Source organism: Triticum aestivum, chromosome 3D, assembly GCF_018294505.1.
Source record: "Triticum aestivum cultivar Chinese Spring chromosome 3D, IWGSC CS RefSeq v2.1, whole genome shotgun sequence".
Classification (NCBI taxonomy): Eukaryota; Viridiplantae; Streptophyta; class Magnoliopsida; order Poales; family Poaceae; genus Triticum; species Triticum aestivum.
Window position 1 is genome coordinate 571,363,691 of NC_057802.1, and position 21,525 is coordinate 571,385,215.

A 21,525-nucleotide genomic window follows, 5' to 3' on the forward strand; every position below is an offset into this window, starting at 1 on the left:
TAATATTTCTTTAGTAAGTAATTTGACCACAATTTGACCATAGTTTGATCACAGTTTGACCAGATTTGACCAAAATTCAAAAAAAACTGAAATAATTATTTAGTAACACTAATATTTCTTGAATAATTAGTTTGACCACAGTTTGACCAGATTTGACCAAAATTCAAAAAAACTGAAATAATTATTTAGTAACACTAATATTCTTGAATAATTATTTAGTAACACTAATACTTCTTGAATAAGTAGTTTGACCAGATTTAACAAAAATTAAAAAAAACTGAAATTTGAGCATAACTTTTTCCCTTTAGAATTTGAGGATTCTAAAAATTTGCAAACAGGCCGTAGGCAGTCAAAATCGGATGCGGATTTTCGTGCTGAACATTTTGATATATTATACTTTTTTTCCTGACATCGTATGCAAAAGTTATAGCCGTTTTACATTTCCCTACACTTTTTGCAAAACATGTCCAAATGTAAGTTTTTAAATTTTCCTAACTAGTACATGTAGTAACATAACTACATCTGGAAGGATTTTAATTTTTGAAGTTTTTATCATTTTCTTTTGTTTTTTACAAAACTGAAAAGGCGATCCACCGGGGGGGGGGGGGGTTGAGTTTGAAAATGGGACCTTTAGTACCGGTTCGTGCCATGAACTGGTACTAATGCCTCAAACCCTATTAGTACCGGTTGGTGGCTCGAACCGGGACTAAAGGTCTAACCTTTAGTACCGGTTGGTGCCACGAACTGGTACTAATGGGCATCGCACCCTCTAGTCCCGGTTCGTGGCATCAAACGGGACTAAAGGTCCCATTTGAACCGGGACTAATGCATGTACGGTGCCCTAGCCGCTCGAACCGGGACTAATGCTCACATTAGTCCCGGTTCGTAATGCAACCGGGATTAATGCTCTTTTCTGGCCGAACCAAAGCCCTGTTTTCTACTAGTGAACTTTCAAAATTATGGTTGGATCCTTACACTGCCCGATGAATTAGCCGTGCCAAGATGCATGGCAATTCTTCCACTTCACTGTATACAGTCAACACTTCCAGCATCCCAGACCAGCTTTTTTGCTTCATGCATCGGTAGAAGCCTGGCCGTGTCCTCGGTATTGGGTGCTTGCAGATATTGTGGTTCATAAACATGCACTACTGTTTCAGCGAACACTTTCGTGTACTTGAGGATTGTATCTTTGGCCATTCGAAGAGTGTCATCCCATGAATCATCCAAAGTGCCGGGGTAACACTCTTAAAATGGAAAAACCCAGGAGACAGGCAACATTTATCCGTTGTTGGAAGAAAGGTTCACTGACGTGCATGTTGTCGGCAGTTCAACAGAACAGTCATTCGATCATGTGGAAGCTTTACCAGAACACGTACGGTAGGAAGGTACAACTCGACACAGAGTAGTTGAGCATGAGCAGGCATACCTATTCCGGTGGAATGTCGCACGACCAAGCTGCTATCCCGGACGCTTCCTCTTCGGTCCTGTTGATGCTATTATTTTGAAACCATCAACATCACCTCGTCTTCTTTGGCGCCCATGATTTCACCCTTGGACTCGGAGCTCGACTCCGACGGTGAATCATCAAAAAAATTAGCTCTGTCAACGGATCTATCTACACATAATGTGAATCCTTTGCCATTTGCACAAATATATGAGTAGCTAAACTAAATGTACAAGAAAAAGGTTGGGAAAATATACCTCCGAGCAAGTCGTCGAGGTCGCGCGGCAGAATGGGTGACGCGACCGAACAGCGGGAAGAAGGCTCGAGGCCGCGTCAAAACGTGCGAGGTCCGGAAATGGCTTAGCGGAGGCGACAAGGTCCAAATGGCGGCGGCCTGGCCCTTGGAGGTGGCACAAATCAAAGGCGGCGTTGGGATGTGGACGAAGGCGGAAGCGAGCGCGTGTCCTGAAATGTTCATCATGCCAATATTTGGGTGGATGGAGGGCGCGACACATATCGCCTTGCCCAACCCCTGAAAATGGAGACTTGCGGGCTCGATTTGGGCGCATTCCAAAAATTATGGTGATTAAGGGCGGGATGACTGACTCTGCTAATTGTGTGCAAAAATAACCATATTGGCAGGTATTATAGCGATCGGGCCAATATGACGAGTCTGATAGAGTTGCTCTTATAGTTCACTAAGGCAATGTTGGTTACTTGTCGCCTTCAGGACTTAAAAGTAGGCAAGTGTTCTTTTTCTCTTTTGCAGGGTCAGTAGTAAGTGTTCACATTCCACGTTTCAGTTGATGAGAACTCTCAGTTGATCGTCATACAGCACCTTAATCACTCTTTTTGTCTGCCCTGAAATATTATTATGTACCATCTGTGTCCAAAAGCTAGCTGATGGGGAACAATCTACACATTAGTGTGAACCTGACGATGAATGGTTTGCGTCACCAAACAAGACTTGCAAGAAGGACAATGCTTTAATAGGACTCGCTGAGGTCTGGAAGAAGCTTATTCCACAAGAATGAATTAGTGCACCAGAGAAATAATCTTCACCTCTAGTTAGTAGGAGAAGAAAAGGAGAAGAAAACCGGAGTATTTTTTCTGCACTAGTGCAGAACCGGGCTATAGCACCGGTTCGTAAGGCCCGATACTAAAGGGAGGGACCTTTAGTACTGATTCAACACGAACCGTCACTAAAGGACCACCACGTGACACGAGCCAACGCCGGGGGCTGGGAGAAGGTTTAATGGGTTTTGGGTTTATGATTTTTTTTATTTTGTGTTTTTCATTTAATTCTTTTTCATTTGCTAGTATTTTACGATACTACATATTATACACCTTATGCATATATATAAATAGAATTTCTCGTAGAACCGATCATATATATATATATATATATATATATATATATATATATATATATATATATATATATAGTGATTGACTATTCGTCACCCTGGGTGAGGAATAGTTATTCTTCACCCCCTCTATTTTACCATCAATACACCGTAATTTTACGTTCCGTAAGTTTTGTTTTATTTCCGACGTAAAAAGAGACCGTAAAAAAATATATGATCGTCGTAAAAGATATTTTATGTTATGTAAAATTACAAACGTAAAAACATAGTGTAAAATAAACATAAACTGCAATTTTTCTTGTCTTATGACCTATATTTTTATTTTCTTATGCTAAATTTTACGTAGTGGATCAATAAAAATGTAACTATTTGAATTCCAAACATAATTTAATTATGAAATGATCGTTAAATTACCTCGGGTGAAGAATAACTTATTCTGCATCCTGGATGATGAATAGTATCACTCTATTAAAATAGTGCTTAGCACTATTTTAATTCTAGAATTAGAATAGTTATTATGATCACAGCGGCCCTATAAGGGCCCGACTGGACGTTCCCGAACTCCCGAAAACGCATAACAGAAAACCTGGCCGGTCCATCAAGCTCCTCCGACCGGCCCAATCCCCACGTCACGACTCTTCCCAACCACCCCACCTCCCGCACCACCTCTGCCCCATCCTCCCGGGCACCTCCTGCCGCCGGCCCCGGCGTGCCACCCGCCGCCGACCAACCCCCTCCCCGGCCCGACGCGGCCTCCCCAAACCACCCGCCGGCGCCCGCGCCCTCCCCGGATCCCCCGCCTAGCCGGTTCCCGCTGCGGCCGCCGCAATCCTCCACGGATCCCGGCGGCGCCCTCCCTTCGGCGTGCTCCTTGATCCCGCCATCACGCCCTGGATCCGGCTGCCCCGGACCCCGCCAGATCCGGTAGAAGTTCCCGACTACTCTCGGCTGCTGCCAGGGAAGAAGCTCGCCACCACGCCACTTCGTCCTTCCGACGCTGCAGCGCGCAAGCCGTTCACCTTCGTCGCCCATGTCCGTCCAATGACTGGTCACCATGCACGCATACCTGACCTTCATGGGGTACCAGTGGCGGGCTTCATCGCGTTCGTCTGACCACATGTTTAACTGCAGGGAACAAATGTGCCTTCTACGGCTCCGCCCAAAATCACGCCCGTGCCATGGGTGTGGCCGTAGCTGAGGTGCAGCTCGCCGTTGCCCGACTCCTAGCTAAGGTGCAGCTCGATCGTAGCCTCGCGTACAGCTCTTTCTCCCCTGTTTGTGTTTATGCCTAAACATTGAGGTGCTCATCAGGCAAAGGGGACAGATAAAATGCTGGGAGGATTGGGGCAGGACCGCAGGAGGTAGCAGCAAGCCTTAAGGAGTTGGAGGCACATTACTACTCATCAATTGTCCGTACTCTGCTCTATGATTGAGGTGAACATCTTCTACAATGGTATCTTAGCAGCTCTCCTGCTTACTTAAAAAAAATGTATTTTCAGTTGATACAAGTGCATTGCTGGAGAGAAGAATTACAAATCTGCATCAATTTGCTTTCTGTACATGTCTGTCAAGTAATTGCATTTACCTATACTTGCTAACTTACGAAAGCAGGGCTTATATATTCTTTGTACGAATAACTTAACGAGGGTATCACTATCATCTATGTTCTATAATGACATAAAGCAATGAATAGTCTAAGGAAAAGCCACCTAGTCCAACAAGGAAATGATGAACAGTAGTTTAACGAGCGGCCGTGAAGTTCTACGACGGCTATATGCAGAGTTCTACTGCGGCTATACGGTTGCATATGGGTGTGTTGCTGATGTAAAAATGCAGGTCCTTTCCCAAAAATCATCTGTTGCTTCATGTGTTGCTTGCTGCTGTTCTGCTGGTGGCCGGTCTCCTATATATAGCGATATTCCTGTTCATGTCGGTGGCTATAGTTTCTCTATGTTAACCACGTTGGATGCCTAGTACTACTATCTTGCACTAGCCTATATATGAGCATCTCAGGCCGTTGTTAATAGATGGGAGTAGTACTAATTGTTTTGATTAAGAGGCTGGCGCCTCAGATTATACTGGAGCGTGTGTTCATCTTTTTTCTTTTTCTGCTAGGTGCTTTTCCACCCATCTGAAATTCCTCCGGCAACACTCCCCAACAGCTTGTTTCCCCAATGTTGTGGATCGACAAGGATGCAACGTGCTTCTCCTGCTCGCTTGGGTCAATGGGTGATTTGGCTGCTGAAGTTGACTAGTAATTATCTACTAAAATTTTCAAGGATAAGCTCGCTTCTACATTTTCATATATACCAGCTTCTGTTATTTACATATCAGATGCTCTGACTAAATCATCTTGTGTGTTCAGAGACTGCAAATTCTGCTATGTACCTTCAGCAGAATTAGGTGATGAAAATGTTGCTCCTCCAATGGATTGCTGATTCCACACTTTTGTCTGCATTTATGAATAATGCATATCCAGTACCATGCTCTAATGATTTTTCATCAATTATACTGCCTATATTACAGCAGAATTAATGAAGTTCAACTTTGAGAAAGCAATAAGTCCAGCTGTATATGGAAAAACTCTAAAAAGACAACGACCAAAAATTTTTGTTAGTGAAGTTCAATTTGGAAATACATGATAGAAAAGGTATTCTTTATTTTTTACAATAAAAAAGTATTATGTATTGTTGGTTTCACCAACTAGTCACTGTTTCACAATCATTCTGTTACTGCTTCCATTCTACTTCATGAAATTGTATACAAAAAGAACAGGGAATTTCAAAATTAAAAGCAAAAAAGCAAGCATTTCTTAAAGACAAAGAAAGTGTCTGCGAAGTTCATATTTTCTGTCATGGATGGTCCAAAATGTTCGCTAATGGAAAGGCATGTTGATAGAGTGAACACACACACACACAAAAATATGTTGATAGAGTGAACTGTGACTAAAAAGGCATGTTTTGCAAACAAATTTCTTCGACCATTTATGTGATTCAGTGGCCTTGTGCTCCCGTCTTTTTGCAAGCACACAAGATGCTTGTGTTAATGCCTATGACAGTACATCTCCTACAGGCACCATCAAACCCAGCTTCAGCAGTTGAAAAAAATAGATGAATTTAAAAACGAAAAAAAACGCAGAAGTAGAGAGGCAAGAATTTGGCAGAAGTAGAGGAAAAAAATAGATGAATTTAAAAATGAAAAAAGACGCAGAAGTAGTCGTTCAAAAATGGTTGATTGACAACTTTGAAATATATAGAATCTGAAAACTTGCAACAAACAAAGTAGAAGTTCAAAATCAAAAAAATACGAGCGGTTCGATGTTTATTATAAAATTCCATGGGTTTATCGTTCCTAAAGAATAAAACCAGGAAGTTCAAATTAGAAAATTAGAGTGGTTCAAAATAATTATAAAAAAGCTATTTTCCTCACTTCTAAAAAAACTAGGAGTTTGAACTTAAATAACAACAGCGGTTCAACGTTTACAACAAAACTAGGATTTTCCTGTTACTAAATAATAATTTTTTCTGTGTGGATGTGTTGTGCATGTGCTTATGCGTAGTACATTGAATAGAAAAAAAAACTATTATGGGTGCCCTCTAAATGTTTGTCCTATTGCTTATGAGAATTGACCCAAATTTTCCTATTGTTTTTGGCCATGTTGGATTCAAGGGAAAATGTGTATAAAAAGGTGTGATTTCGAAAGTTCAGGTGTAACGATCATCGAAGTTCAAACCATAAAAATGTAAAGAAAAAAATCATGGAATTCAAAGAATAAAACTATGGAGTTTCATGAAAAAAAATAATGGCACGCGAAGTTCATGTTTCAGAAATTCCGAAGTTCACATGTACCACGTACAGATGAAAAATCATCAAATGAAAAATAGCGACCGCCTAGGCCATTTCACCGAAAAGCAAAAAATGCATAAAATGTCGCAACAAAAATCTATAAGAAGTTCAAAATTTAAAAAAACGACGAGGTCTCATTGTTTATATAAAAAAACATTTGGAAGTTCAAGAAAATTTGAGCAAGAAGTTAAAAAAAGTAGTTGAAAAATATTTATAATGGATTTTCCCCGTTTGTAAAAAAATAAGAGAAGTTCAAATAAAAAACAGAAGCATTTCAAAAAATTGTATAAAAACTGATTTTCCCCATTCTATAAAAACTAGAAGTTCAAATTAAAAAAACGGCACAGTATCATTGTTTATATAAAAAAGCAGTTTCCCCGTTACTATCCATAAAACCAATAAGTTCAAATTTAAAAAATGGTGAAGTTTGATGTCTATAAAAAATTTGGATTTTTCATATTATTAAAAAATAAAACCAAGAAGTTCTAAATTTTAAACAAAGAAGTTCAAAAAACTCGATTTTCCTCGTCACTAAAGAATAAAACTAAGAAGTTCAAATTAAAATAACAGAGAAGTTCAAAGTTTATAAAAACCTCAGATTCCCGTTCTAAAGAATAAATAATAAGTTCAAATTAAAATAAGGGAACAACAAAAAAGTTTTAAAAAAGGTTTTCAAAAATTCGGATTTTCCCCAATACTAAAGATTAAACGAAGAAGTTCAATTTTAAAACACGGAGTAATTCAATGTACATTAAAAACTCAGTTGTTCTCGTTACTGAAAAATAAAACCAAGAAGTTCAATTTGAAAACGTGGAGAAGTTTGATATTTAATTAAAAACGTGATTTTTTTTGGTTAGTAAAGAATAAAACAAATAAGTTCAATTCAAAATAACGAAGAAGTTTGATGCTTCTAACAAAACTACAATTTTCATATTTCTAAAAATGCATAGAATAAATTCAAATAAAAAAGTTAGAGCAGTTCGATATAGAAGTTCGATGATTATTGAAAATTCAGATTTTCCTCGTTATTAAAGAGTGGAAATAAGAAGTTCAAAAATAAAAAACAAGAATTTCAACTTTTAAAAATAGAACGTTTCAAAATTTCATAAAAAAGGATTAAGAAATAATACCAGGAAGTCCATATTAAAAAGATGGAGAAGTTCGATGATTATAGAAAACTCAAATTTTCCTCGTTATTAAAGAATGGAACAAAGAAGTTCAAACATAAAAAACAAGAAGTTCAACTTTTAAAAATAGAACGCTTCAAAATTTCATAAAAAAGGATTAAGAAATAACACCAGGAAGTCCATATTAAAACATGTGGAAGTTCGATGATTATAGAAAACTCAGATTTTCCTCGTTATTAAAGAATGGAAAAAGGAAGTTCAAAAATAAAAAAACAAGAAGTTCAACTTTTAAAAATAGAGCGCTTCCCAATTCATAAAAAAGGATTAAGAAAATCAGATTAAAAATTCATAAAAAAACTCAGATATTTTCACGTAGCCGAGAGAAGTTCAGATTGATAACTGCCAGAAGGTCACGTACTACACAATGTGCATATTTTATTAAAAAAGAATAAAAAAGCAAAGGGTAAAAGTTTTGTTGTTAGAAGTTCAAGTCCTCCATCGGAGAAAGTTAAAAAAATTATTGTGAGAGAGGTTTGTACAAAAGGAATATCATTTGTGTAACACTAACGAATGGATGAGAAAATTATAAACGAAAATACGGCACAGAAGTTCAACGTGAAAACAACAGGAAGTTCAACTACTACAGTGAATGAATTTCAGATGAAAGACTTCTAAACTCGTCGCGAGTATGAAAAAACGATCAACACGGGAAAGTTGCGGGTTTACAACAGCTTTCCACCGGTATATCGCTTGCTCAATTCCGGTGAGTGGGTGGAGAGCTGTGAGCAAAGAAAGCACGTCAAAAACAGAGTAAAGTTCAAGTACACACGCCGAGAAGTTCAAGTTCTTCATGCGATGCATGTTCGACGAATCTGTTTCGCGATAAAGGCAGAACAAATGATCTCGGCATTTTTGAAATTACTTCAAAATGGCAAGGAATCAGAGAAACCGTCAACATGAAAAGTTTCGCATTTTCGTAGCTTTTTAACGGTATATTATTTGCCGCATTCCGATAAAGTTTGTAGAAATTACGGCGAAAATACGTCTTTCTCCATTTTCGAAATTGACTTAAAACCGTAAATAATTGGGAGAAACAATACATACCAAAAAGTTTCGCATTTGTTCAACCTTTCGAACTCCATATACTTTGCTGCATTCGGACGCACGGTTAAAAAATGAGCTCGAAAATACGAACTCGGTAGGACTTGTACCGTTTTCTAAATTACTCTTAAACCGGTCAAAATTAGAAAAAACTTTCAACATGAAAAATTAGGGCATTTTCATAAGCTTTCCAACGCCATATCACTTGTCTCAATTGGATTAGCCATTTAGAAATGACATCGAAAATACAAATTCGGCTGTTCGGTTTAATTTTTTTTACGTTTTTCCAAATTACTCTTTAACCGTAGAGAATTAGAGAAAACTTTCAACATGTGGAAGGAGCGGTTTTGCAGCAACTTTCCAACGCCTTATTATTTGCCTCATTCCGATAAACGGTTTAGAAATGCGTTCGAAAATACGATTCACGTTTTTTGTGTGAAGAAAAAACGGTTTTCAAAACTGCTCTTAAACTACTTACATTTTGACAAAAATTGAAGTTGGGTGATGATACTGGTGTCCATAGCTTTCCATCGGTATATCGCAAGCCCCGTTTGGGCAATGTTGGCGGAAGTTCAACCTAGTTTAGAGGGAAGTTCAACATACTACTAGCGGGCAGGTCAGGTTGTGATCAGAATATTATTCTCATCCCGTGAACAGAATATTGTTTATGTATATATATATATATATGTATATATATATATATATATATATATATATATATATATATATATATATATATATATATATATATCATCGAATGTCTCGCACCACCATTCACACATACACATGTATATATACAATTTGGTATATACAATTTCTCCTACATGGAGGCATTACTGCGGTAGCGGGTAATGGTATTCTTCTTTGGGATCTATGACCTGGTCGAGCAAAAATCCCGCTATTTCCTCTTGAATTGCTCGTACGCGATCCTCCTGTAGGAGCTTATCACGCACCTCGTTGAACTTTTAAGAAGGAGATCAATATGCATATATTAGTTATGTGATTAGATATCGATAATGATGTAAAAATTGTGAATAGTGTTCTGGCAAACGTACATATAGCTGTCTAGAAGAGCTGCTCCTTTCGGACGCCATCATGCGAATGTTCTCGCAAACGTAGTATGCACATAAATCAGTCCCCGACGCCTGCCTCATGGCCTTTACGAGAATAGAATTCAATCAGATAATAATTAATCAAGCATGATAATTAATGGTATTGAAACTCGAATTAAAGAGATGGTAGCTAGCTAGTACTACTTAATTAATTACCTTGGGTCGATACCAATACAACTTTTGTTTCCATTCGCCTGAAACCTCTTTGATGAACTTTTGCCAAGCCCTGCCCGCCGGCAAAGAAAATGAATAAAGGAGTTATTAATTAGTTGATATCAGGAAATGACGAACTAAAGAGGCTGACATATAGTTCAATAATAGTTGAAATTACGTGTTGACTATCCCCTTCACGACTTCTAGTCAGTAACTGGTTTAAGTAGTGAGTCCCGTACTTCAACTTTTCCTTCTTCAACTTGAATGACTAACAAGATCCAGTGGAAACTGCATGCGCACACGTTTGCATGTATAAATTAAGCGGGCATGTGCATAACACTCATCAACTACCCTAAACCCTATACACTTATTAACATCTAGCTAGTAAGCAAAAACAGAATTTGTCGTACAAGACAGTGTGACTCACCCGAAGTTGTAAGGAAGTAGTATATCTCGATTGCTGTTGAGGCGCTTCAAGAACTCTAGCATGTTTTTCTCTACTTCTTCTCGATACCATTCATATGTTCGTGTCTCTTGATTAATGGTATTTGGGTCAATGAACCCAATGCCATAGCGTCCAGATTTTTTCATTTCATAGATCTTCATCCTGCATAATACCACGGAAAAGAATATAGTAAGGATAATTACAGGTAATGATCAACGAACACTACTGTTAGCTTGAGACTTAAATTATAAAAAGAAATCACTTACAGACAATAGCAACTGATGATAGATTTGTCGAGTGCGTCTTGATTGAATAACTGAAATAGTTCTGTAAACGCAACATACAGAGCTGTCTCATTGAAGTAATGCTCTGCCTTGACTTTCACCATGAGGGACTCTCGATTGGTAGTCTTGGCAATTTTCATGTACCATTCATGCAATTCATACATTCTCATTGGAAGCTTCTTGACCTCCTCAAGCTTGACCAAAGGTTCGCCGCGGGCATATTTTCGTTTTATGTCCTCCTCTCTAAGCGTATCAATGGGCTCCATCTCTAGGAGTTGATAAACAGTGATACCGAACTCTGCAGCCTGCCTTCTATGCTCGTCGGTTATTACCAGCTGATCGGCGCCGGCACTCGCATGTGTTGGTAAAATGAGCGGGGGGGGGGGGGGGGGGGGGGGGGGGGGGATCGATTGCACCGCCTGTTCTCCCAGCTGGGGAACAGTTTTCCCACTTTTTTGGTAGCTGCTTGGCTCGAGCTCGAGGTCGACTCCTTCTTTTGTTGTGCTCGATGTGCCTTCCTGATTTGGCACTCATAGTCTGAGTCAACAGGCTTGGGAGCTGGTGCTTCAGCCATGCGAATAAAGTGGTCAATGACTTTATCAGGCACTTTCTCCTTTGGCGGCGGTGGCAGTTTCGGTCCAAAATGGGCGTCCAATTAGGTCCTCACTTCGGCTTCGTTTTCCTCCTCGGTCATGTCGTAAGGCCTCTTCAGAAGAGGCGCGAGGCTTGGGCCAAATTGAAATCGCTTGCCTCATGTACCTCCTGTACCTTGACTTGTACCACTATGCATCATAGCTGTGGCGGCTCTCTTCTGCTGTTGCTGAGGCGGCGGACATGGCTGATGTGCCTAACTTGGGGGAGGAGGAGTGGGCTGACGCGTTGCCGAATTTGGAGTAGGAGGAGTGGCCTGACGCGGTGCCGGACTTGGAGGAGGAGGAGTGGCCTGACGAGTTGGCGGACTTGAAGGAGCAGGACTCTGCTGTGGCGGTGGCTGATGACTTGGAGGAGCGGGAGTCTACTGACGCAGTGGCGGACTTTGAGGAGGAGTCGGCTGACACGGTGTCGGTGGCCTTGAAAAGATGATGCAATCCTTTCTCCATAGGATGATACGATGTATGGCCTCTCCCATTGTGTGCTCGTCGTCACCTCTAGGAATCTCAAGCTCTAGCCCTGAATATTTTGCCACCACTTCATCAACCACGACACGAGCATAGCCAGCTGGAATCGGGTTGCAATGGAAGGTTGCTTCGGGGGGATTTGTATAAGCAATGGCTTCCGCCACCTTCATGGATATGTTCTTCATTTTGAAGTGTAGCTCACAATTAGTGTTCTCCATGATGACATCCACAGGGTATGTATCCAGCAGTGCCTCGCGCGAGGCGGAATCCACGCTGCTTCTCGGCATGGATGGGACGGTGCTATCCAATGCTGGATCATCCGCTAGCTGCTGCCACTGCCGAGACCCCCTTTCTTGGCTAAGTCAGTCGATCTGCTGCTGCTGATGCTGGAATTGGAGTGCCAACTCCGCGTGCGCTGATTCTAGGCCTTTAAGGCGTTCTGCTTCCTGCTTCCTCTGCTCCTCCTCCAGCTTCCTCTTCTTCTCCTCCTCCATCTTCTTTCTCGCACGGCTTCTATAGTCGGCGTTCCAGTCCGCAAACCCCTCATACCACGGAACAACGCATTTGCCTCGTGTTCTTCCCGGGTGTTCAGGATTTCCCAGGGCGCGCGTAAGCTCGTCGTTCTCTCTGTTGGGCGTGAACACCCCCGTTCGAGCCTCTTCTATTGCAACAAGCAACTTGTCGTCGGCTCCTTTAAGACTTGCCTTCTTCAAAACCTGGCCTGTCTTCGGGTCCAACGCCCCCATGCGCATAGAACCAAGTCCTGCACCTTTCTGGCCAGCTCAATGTAACTGGAGTGACCCCTGCATCCAGCATCTGTTGCTCAGACTTATCCCAGTTAGGCCGGGCCACCGCGTAGCCACCTGGCCCCGGCGTATGGAAATGCTCCTTTTTTTGCGGCATTGATCTTGTTTATTCTCGACCGTTCCTTAGATAATTCTGATTCCTTGAATTTCATGAAAGAGGGCCAGTAATCTCTTTGCTTCTCTAGTGTTCCCATGAATTCGGGAGTCTTCTTTTCTCCTTCGATGTACTTGGCCCATATAGTTTTCTTGTGGGTGTTGAATGCAATTGCCATCTTCCTAAGAGCAGCGTCCTTACTTTCTGCACATCTGCATCTGTGAAATGATCTGGTAGGGTGAAATGTTCCATGAGAGATTCCCAAAGCCAATCTTTTATTCTTTGGTCGACAAAAGTAAGATCTAAACATTCCTTTGCTGGCTTTTTCCATTCTTGCATGGAGATTGGGATTTGGTCCTTCACAAGAACTCCGCACTAACGAATGAACTTGTTCACATTCTTCTTAGGCTCGCTTGGTTCGCCATTAGGTTTGATGGCATCGATGTTGTACTTTACGCCATCCTTCAACTTTTTGGCCGGGCCTCGCATTGTCCTGATGCCTGTAGAAGATTTGCTCGATCCGGAGGGCTGAAAGAAGAAAGATCGATTCGTTAATATATCTTCAAATCATTTAAAACATGTGATGATCACCAGATGCCTGTTTATATAAATATACCTCGTCGGTCTCTGTTATTTCAAGATCAACATTTTCTTCGTCATCATAATCATAGTTCTGGACTTCATCAATTCGGTCGTCTTGATTGAATATCATATCACCCTCCCCGATATTGTTCAGATATTGGGAGCCGTCATCTTCTTTATTCTGATCATCTGGCTAACGAGGGGGGTGTATGATCTCGAACAGGGCCTCTTCTCCTTCTCTCCTTGTATTGTCCGCCATAGCTTTTATTTAACTAATCCAGAAGAAATATAAAACAATTTAGTATTCGAATTATAATGCATGCATGCAATCAATAAAGAAAAACTGAATCATAGTACATAATATGCATCATCGAATATAATCTCGAATACATCGTCTCGAATATTATCGAATAATATATATAATCTCGAATACATCATCTTGAATATTATATATCAAATACATCACTAGCTAGCGAGCTAATATAGATCGAATACTATCGAATAATCTAGTTCCCTCGCGGTTCCTGAGGCGCAGGTGGTGGACACTCAAAGAGAAGGAACCATCACAGGATCATAGCTCGGGTGAGATCCCCGAAGAACCTGCCAGGTATTGGAGAACCTGACGTCCATAGCAGCCATGTAGCGACGGACGTGCTCGTCCTCCTCCCTGACACGGCGACGTACCACCTCCGGCGGGGCCGACTCCCTCTGCACCGAAAGTGGCCCACATGAACGCCACCAAAGGAGCTCCGGGTCGACGACGGGACCCGGGGCCGGGTTCCTTACCAAGCGGCGTGCCCCTGAAGGTAACACCTGCTAGTGCCAGCCCGGCGGAGCCCAGTCCCGGACATGGCTCCTTTGAAGTAGGACGTCGTCGCGAACGGGTCGACGACGAGGATGCGGGCCGGGCATCGTTCACGTATCAAAAACTAAAAATATAACATTTCTAATTAACATTTATATATCTAATTAATATTTATATATCTGAAATTCATCTAACATTTCTATAACTAAAAGCATCTAACATATATATTCTGATCACGGGATCAGAATATTACTGATCACAATATGAACTTCCTGAGTTACATGCGTGAACTTCCGTGTGTAGGAACCCGACCTTCGGGCTATCTTCTCAACCGTGTCTCCCCGCGTGAATTTTTTTGGTCAGTCATGTTCTATGTGATGTAAGTGTAATCTACAAACGGGTTTTAGCAACTAAATGCCCGTTTTAAATAGGAATCTCGCTCATTGGCAGATTTGCTCTCGGGTCGTGATGAAACATGTCTCTATTGCAATTTTACTGCCTGAGTTGTTCAACGTGAACTACCCCCTGTGCTAGGTCGAACTTCCGCCAACATTGCCCAAATGGGGCTTTCGATATACCGTTGGAAAGCTATGGACACCAGTATCATGCCCCAAGTTAAATTTTTGGCAAAATGTAAGCGGTTTAAGAGCAGTTTTGAAAACCGTTTTTTCTTCATACAAAAAACATGAATCGTATTTTCGATCGCATTTCTAAACCGTTTATCGGAATGCGGCAAATAATGTGGCGTTGGAAAGCTGCTGCAAAACCGCTCCTTCAACGAGTTGAAAGTTTTCTCTAATTCCCTATGGATAAAGAGTAATTTGGAAAATCGTAAAATTTCGCAAACCGAATAGCCGAGTTCGTATTTTCAATGTAATTTCTAAACGGCTAATCCAATTGAGGCAAATGACATGGCGTTGGAAATATTATGAAAATGCGCTACTTTTTCATGTTGAAAGTGTTTTCTAATTTTGAACGGTTTAAGAGTAATTTAGAAAACGGTACATGCTCCACCGAGTTCGTATTAAGTCACTTCTCCCGGTTACGTGAAAATATCTGAGTTTTTTTATGAATTTTAATCTGATTTCTTAATCCTTTTTTAAAAGTCGAACTTCTTGTTATTTTATTTTTGAACTTCTTGTTTCAATTATTTAATAACGAGGAAAATGTGAGTTTTCTATAATCATCGAACTTCTCCATCTTTTTAATATGGACTTCCTATTTTTATTTCTTAATCATTTTTATGAAATTTTGAAGCGTTCTATTTTTAAAAGTTGAACTTCTTGTTTTTTATTTTTGAACTTCTTGTTTTCATTCTTTAATAACGAGGAAAATATGAGTTTTCTATAATCATCGAACTTCTATATCGAATCGCTATAACTTTTTTATTTGAATTTATTTTATGTATTTTTAGAAATATGAAAATTGTAGTTTTGTTACAAACATCAAACTTCTTCGTTATTTTGAATTGAACTTATATGTTTTATTCTTTAGTAACCAAATTTTTTCGAGTTTTTAATTAAATATTAAACTTCTCCACGTTAATAAATTGAACTTCTTGGTTTTATTCTTCAGTAAGGAGAAAAGCTGAGTTTTTTTAATGTACATTGTATTACTCTGTTTTCTAAAATTGGACTTCTTGATTTAATCTTTAGAATCGGGGAAAATCTTTTTAAAACTTTTTTTGTTGTTTCCTTTTTTAAATTTAAACTTATTAGTTATTCTTTAGAACGAGAATCAGAGGTTTTTATCAACTTTGAACTTCTCTGTTATTTTAATTTGAACTTCTTAGTTTTATTCTTAAGTAACGAGGAAAATCGAGTTTTGAACCTCTTTGTTTTAAAATTTGAACTTCTTGGTTTTATTTTTTAACAATGTGAAAAATCCGATTTTTTTATAGACATCGAACTTCACCATTTTTTAAATTTGAAATTCTTAGTTTTTTTGGTTACTAACGGGGAAAATGCTTTTTTATATAAACAATGATACCGTGCCTTTATTTTAAATTTGAACTTCTAGTTTTTATAGAATGGGGAAAATCAGTTTTTTTAATTTTCCTAGCCATGTCGATATTTCGGTGGTGTGTTCCTTCTTGGGGGGAAGTTGTTGCAATGAATATTTTTAGGTTTCATTTTCTTACCTTTTCCTCATCCGAACTTTTTGTTGGCACGCACCTACACACACATACACTCACATGATTTTAACACACATCTAACCATCAACATGTTCTAAACTTTGAACTTCTGAGTTTTATTCTTCTAATAACGAGAAAATTCTGATTTTTTATAGGCATTGAACTTCACCATATCCAAAATTTGAACTTCTTAGTTTTTGGTTAGTAACGGGAAAATTCTATTTTTTTGTAAACATCAAACCACTCTGTTATTTTAATTTGAACTTCTAGTTTTCTAAAACGGGGGAAATCATTTATATATTTTTTGAAATGTTTTTTTAAGTTGAATTTTTTTGAACTTCTTCCTCCATTATTATTTTTGAGCTTCTACATTTGTATTTTTTAACTTCTCATTTTTTTATTATTGAACTTCTTGGTTTATGAAATAAACAACGAACTTATCCATTAGTTAAATTTCGAGCTATAGGTTATTTTTGAAAACAGGGAAAATCCATTTGGGAAAGAGGGTCACACGACCATCATCATCATGCGGGGTTATGCAGTGACCGGCACGAAGGCGTGCTCACTAGTGATACTTTCTTCCTTTTGTTCTCATTTGAACTTCGTCTTTTTTTAATGATGAACTTCTCATGTAATTTTTACATGGTTTTTCCATGTGTTTTGAAGTGAGAGATTGAATGAAATCTGCTTGTTGATCTCATCGAAGTTTTTAATTTGTTTGAATGTTATTTTCTTTTTGAACTGTAAGCAGTGAAAAAATTAGAGCAGGCAATAACATTAGAGCAAATAAATTTGAATTCTTTTTTATAAAGTTCTAGTGTGAATCGGAGTTTAAAAATACAAGCTTTATAGTTGACTCTGAGCACTAGTCAAATAGAACGTTTCCTAGTTTTATCATTGAATAGTAGCATACATTCCTTATCCTCTCAAACACCACACTTTTCTTATCCACACCATGTATGCACACTACTTTTTTTTATCTCTTTTACTCCACCATTTTTTCGTTTTATCTTCTTCCTGGTAAGTTGTGCAAGCAATCACAAGCAGTAGCAGCAGTGGCTCGGTGTTGGCCATTCTTCTCCTCTGTTAGCAGTAGGAAAAACGCAAATGTTACAATTAAGAGGAAAATGGTGCTGCTGCCATAGCCTACACCAGACAGTTTTTTAATTGGTTTGCACGTTAGAATAGCGTCATCGTTAGAAACTGAACTTCTCTTTTCTTCTCCTAATAAAAACACAACACTACAAGGAAATAGAAATCTCTTCTGCAATCCTTTTGCACAAGGAACCATCCTCGCATCAAAGAATAAACTTACTTTTTTACACAAAAATCACACTACCAAAATAGCCACAGCTGGTTCTTGCTGCTGTTGTGCAGTGGGGTAGGAGGGGGTTGAGGGGAGGATTGCTCCGCGGTGCTGATGTAGGTTGGCTAGCGACAGGCGTCGGGGTTGGACTGCCGGAGGGAGGCGCCCTCTGCTGCATGGGGGATGCCCAACGGTGTGGAGCTCCAGATGAGTGCTTCTGGCGTAGGGAGGATCTGGTGGCACGCGTTGCCGGGCCCTAGCAGAGCAGGGAGGATGGCTGGGCACTATTTCTATGAATTGAATTATCTGCAGGGAGGCGCCGAATGAATCTTGAACCCACTGGGGCTGGATCGAACGGGGTCGTCGGGAAGCCCAGAGGTGGGGGCTCGCGGCGGCCCGGCCAGGAGGTGGAGCACGACGACGCGTCTGCCGGGGAGGGAGGTTAGGGCGGCGGTGCGTCTGCCGGGGGGGAGATGGGGGCAGCAGTGCTTCTGCCGCCGGAGGGAGGCGGGGGCAGCGGTGCTTGTTGCCGGGCAGTAAGGTGGTGGCGGCGGCGCCTATTGCCTATGATGGAGGCAGGGGTGGCGCTGATAGGGGAGGTTAGAGGGGGGCGTGGGGATTAGGTCGAGGCCTCGGCTGCGGCGGAGGCGCGTCCGGGCCGTGGGAGAGGGCGGCGGGAGGCGCGCTAGAGCCTGGGAGGCGGCGGCGGGAGGTTGGTGGGGAAGGGATCGTGGGAGGATGCGGAGGGGAGTGGATAAGGTGGGCCGCCGAGGAAACTTTTTTCTCTTACGGGAAGTTCGGGTGGGCTGAATCCAGGAACATCTCCGCGCGCCCTATATAGGGTCGATCGTGATCCGAATAACTATTCTGATCCTGGGATCAGAATAGTGCTACCATATATATATATATATATATATATATATATATATATATATATATATATATATATATATATATATATATATAGGGAAAATCCATCCTACCACCCGGTGGTAGTTACCTCACATATCTCATATACTAATATGTGGTACTATATATATTATTTTATTATTTTAATTATGTTCATATACTATATCTAAGATATTTCAAAGCAAATTACATGAAAAAATTGCATATGAGTCCATAGTTTTTGTTATATTTGTGAAATGCGTACATATTTATACGTAAAAAAGAGCATACTCAAAACATAGTACATACTACCTAAACATTAGTGTATATACTACCTAATCATTGATATATACTACATACTACACGTACATACTCTCGGTTTTGACAGATACTACATACAACATACAAAATGCAAGTGGTGGTAACTACCACTGCTTGTAGGAAACATTTGTCCTATATATATATAACTAAAAGTATCAAATTCCTTAACTTTTTTCTATATACATCTAATCATCTATTGAAAGAAAATGTTATTCATCTAACTAACATTTCTATATCTAAAATTCATCTAACATTTCTATAACTAAAACTATAAAAAAATTTAAAAACAGAAAATAAGAAAATATGTGTGTGTGTGTGTGTGTGTTCGATCATATGCATCTGTGTGTGTGTGTGTGCGGGCTTGATCTAGCTATGGGAGGGCGGCCATGGCGGTAGGGGCTCACAGCGGGGCGGCGACGGCGACGGTGTGCGAGCTCGAGGGAGGGGCGGCGCGCGACGGAGGTGGCGCGTCAGGTGCGGCGACGGCGTGGGTGGCGATGTCGTCGATCGGGGCAGGCGGTGCATCGTCGATGGAGAGGAAGAAACAGAGGAAGAACAGAGGGAAACTGAAATTTTTTCAAGTGTTGTATATATAGGATGGACCTTTAGTACCGGTTGGAGCCACCAACCGGTACTAAAGTTCTGTTTTGGCCAGGCCAAGCGGCGGGAAGCGAACCCCTTTAGTACCGGGTCGTGGCTCCAACCGGTACTAAAGATCCCCCTTTAGTACCATTGGAGCCACGACCCGGTACTAAAGGGGTGCGCTGGCGCAGGTGAGGTGCGGGCAAGTTTAGTCCCACCTCGCTAGCCGAGGGGCGCTCGCACCAGTTTAAAAGCCCCGGCGCGGCTGCTGTCTCGAACTCCTCTCTACAGCAGACTTCTGGGCCTAACTCTGCCGCGCTGCCCTGTGGGCCTACTGGGCCTTGGGAGCCTGCATCCTGGCCCAACTACAGGTTGGGTTTCTAGTCGTATGCAGGCCGCTGTGGCCCAGTAGGCGGGCTTTTTTTATTTAGTTTTTTTATTTTCTGCTTTATTTATTTTCTTTTATTTATTTCTGAGTTGTTTTCTGCTGTATTTAGAGTTTCTTTGTGAATATTTTTGCTTTAGGTACAAAAAATTACAAACTTTCTATTAGTGCGAGTAGTTTTCAAATTTGAATAGTTTAAATTTGAATTATTTGAAATTTTTGTGAATCACTAGTTTGTGAATAACTTAACTTTAAAACTAGATTTTGGAGTGATTCTTTTTTCTTATGTTTAATATTAGTGTGTTTTATCATTATATTCAAATTTGTAATACTTAGGTTATTTAAAAAATGAAATGCCTTTGTAACAGATGAGTTTTCATCCGAAACCCTGATACTTCGAAAGAGATGGTCCATTTTGTACACGAAGTGCATCCAGTTTTTGCCGTAAACCTCTCTACTTTTTTGCACATTCTATTTGGGTGAAATGATGATACCATGCCAACTTTCAACCTTTTCAGAGTTCATTTGTACCGCCTTTTAATTTCAGGGTCATTTAGCTAAAAACAATCAGTAAATGCATGAAAAAAAGCAAATGATGTCAGAAAGGATTGAAAGTTGATGACATGGCTTTGAATGGTGCATACTGAATGCACAAAAAGTCTGGAGTTGTAATAGGTTTAAAAAAATGAAATGCCTTTGTAACAGATGAGTTTTCGTCCGAAACCCTGATACTTCGAATGAGATTGTCCATTTTGTACACGAAGTGCATCCAGTTTTTGCCTTAACCCTCTCAACTTTTTTGCACATTCTATGTGGGTGAAATGATGATACCATGCTAACTTTCAACCTTTTCAGAGTTCATTTGTACAGCTTCTCAATTTCAGGGTCATTTAGCTCAAAAAAGGTAAATGCATGAAAAATAGCAAATGATGTCACAAAGGGTTGAAAGTTGATGACGTGGCTTTGGATGGTGCATACTGAACGCACAAAAAGTCTGGAGTTGTAATAGGTTTAAAAAAATGAAATGCCTTTGTAACAGATGAGTTTTCGTCCGAAACCCTGATACTTCGAAAGAGATTGTCCATTTTGTACATGAAGTGCATCCAGTTTTTGCCGTAACCCTCTCTACTTTTTTTCACATGCTATGTGGGCGAAATGATGATACCATGCCAACTTTCAACCTTTTTAGAATTCATTTGTACTGCTTTTGAATTTCAGGGTCATTTAGCTCAAAAAAAATCAGCAAATGCATGAAAAATAGCAAATGATGTCAGAAAGGTTGAAAGTTGACGATGTGGCTTTGATTGGTGCATACTGAATGCACAAAAAGTCTGGAGTTGTAATAGGTTTAAAAAAATGAAATACCTTTGTAACAAATGAGTTTTCGTCCGAAACCCTGATACTTCAAAAGAGATTGTCTATTTTGTACACGAAGTTCATCCAGTTTTTGCCGTAACCCTCTCTATTTTTTTGCACATGCTATGTGGGTGAATGATGATACCATGCCAACTTTCAACCTTTTCAGAGTGAGTTAATTTGTAGTGCTTTTCAATTTTAGGGTCATTTAGCTCTAAAAAATCAGTAAATGAGCTGAAAATAGCAAATGATGTCAGAAAGGTACACGT

At 40.1% G+C, this 21,525-nt stretch overlaps 1 long non-coding RNA gene across 1 annotated transcript; it reads left to right on the forward strand.

Moving 5' to 3' along the window:
- Window positions 1-3,432: 3,432 nt before the first annotated feature.
- On the forward strand, window positions 3,433-5,295 carry LOC123075528 (uncharacterized). The gene is made up of 3 exons (XR_006436153.1): window positions 3,433-4,043; window positions 4,123-4,245; window positions 4,927-5,295. It is a non-coding gene; the product is annotated as an uncharacterized lncRNA (long non-coding RNA).
- Window positions 5,296-21,525: the final 16,230 nt, after the last annotated feature.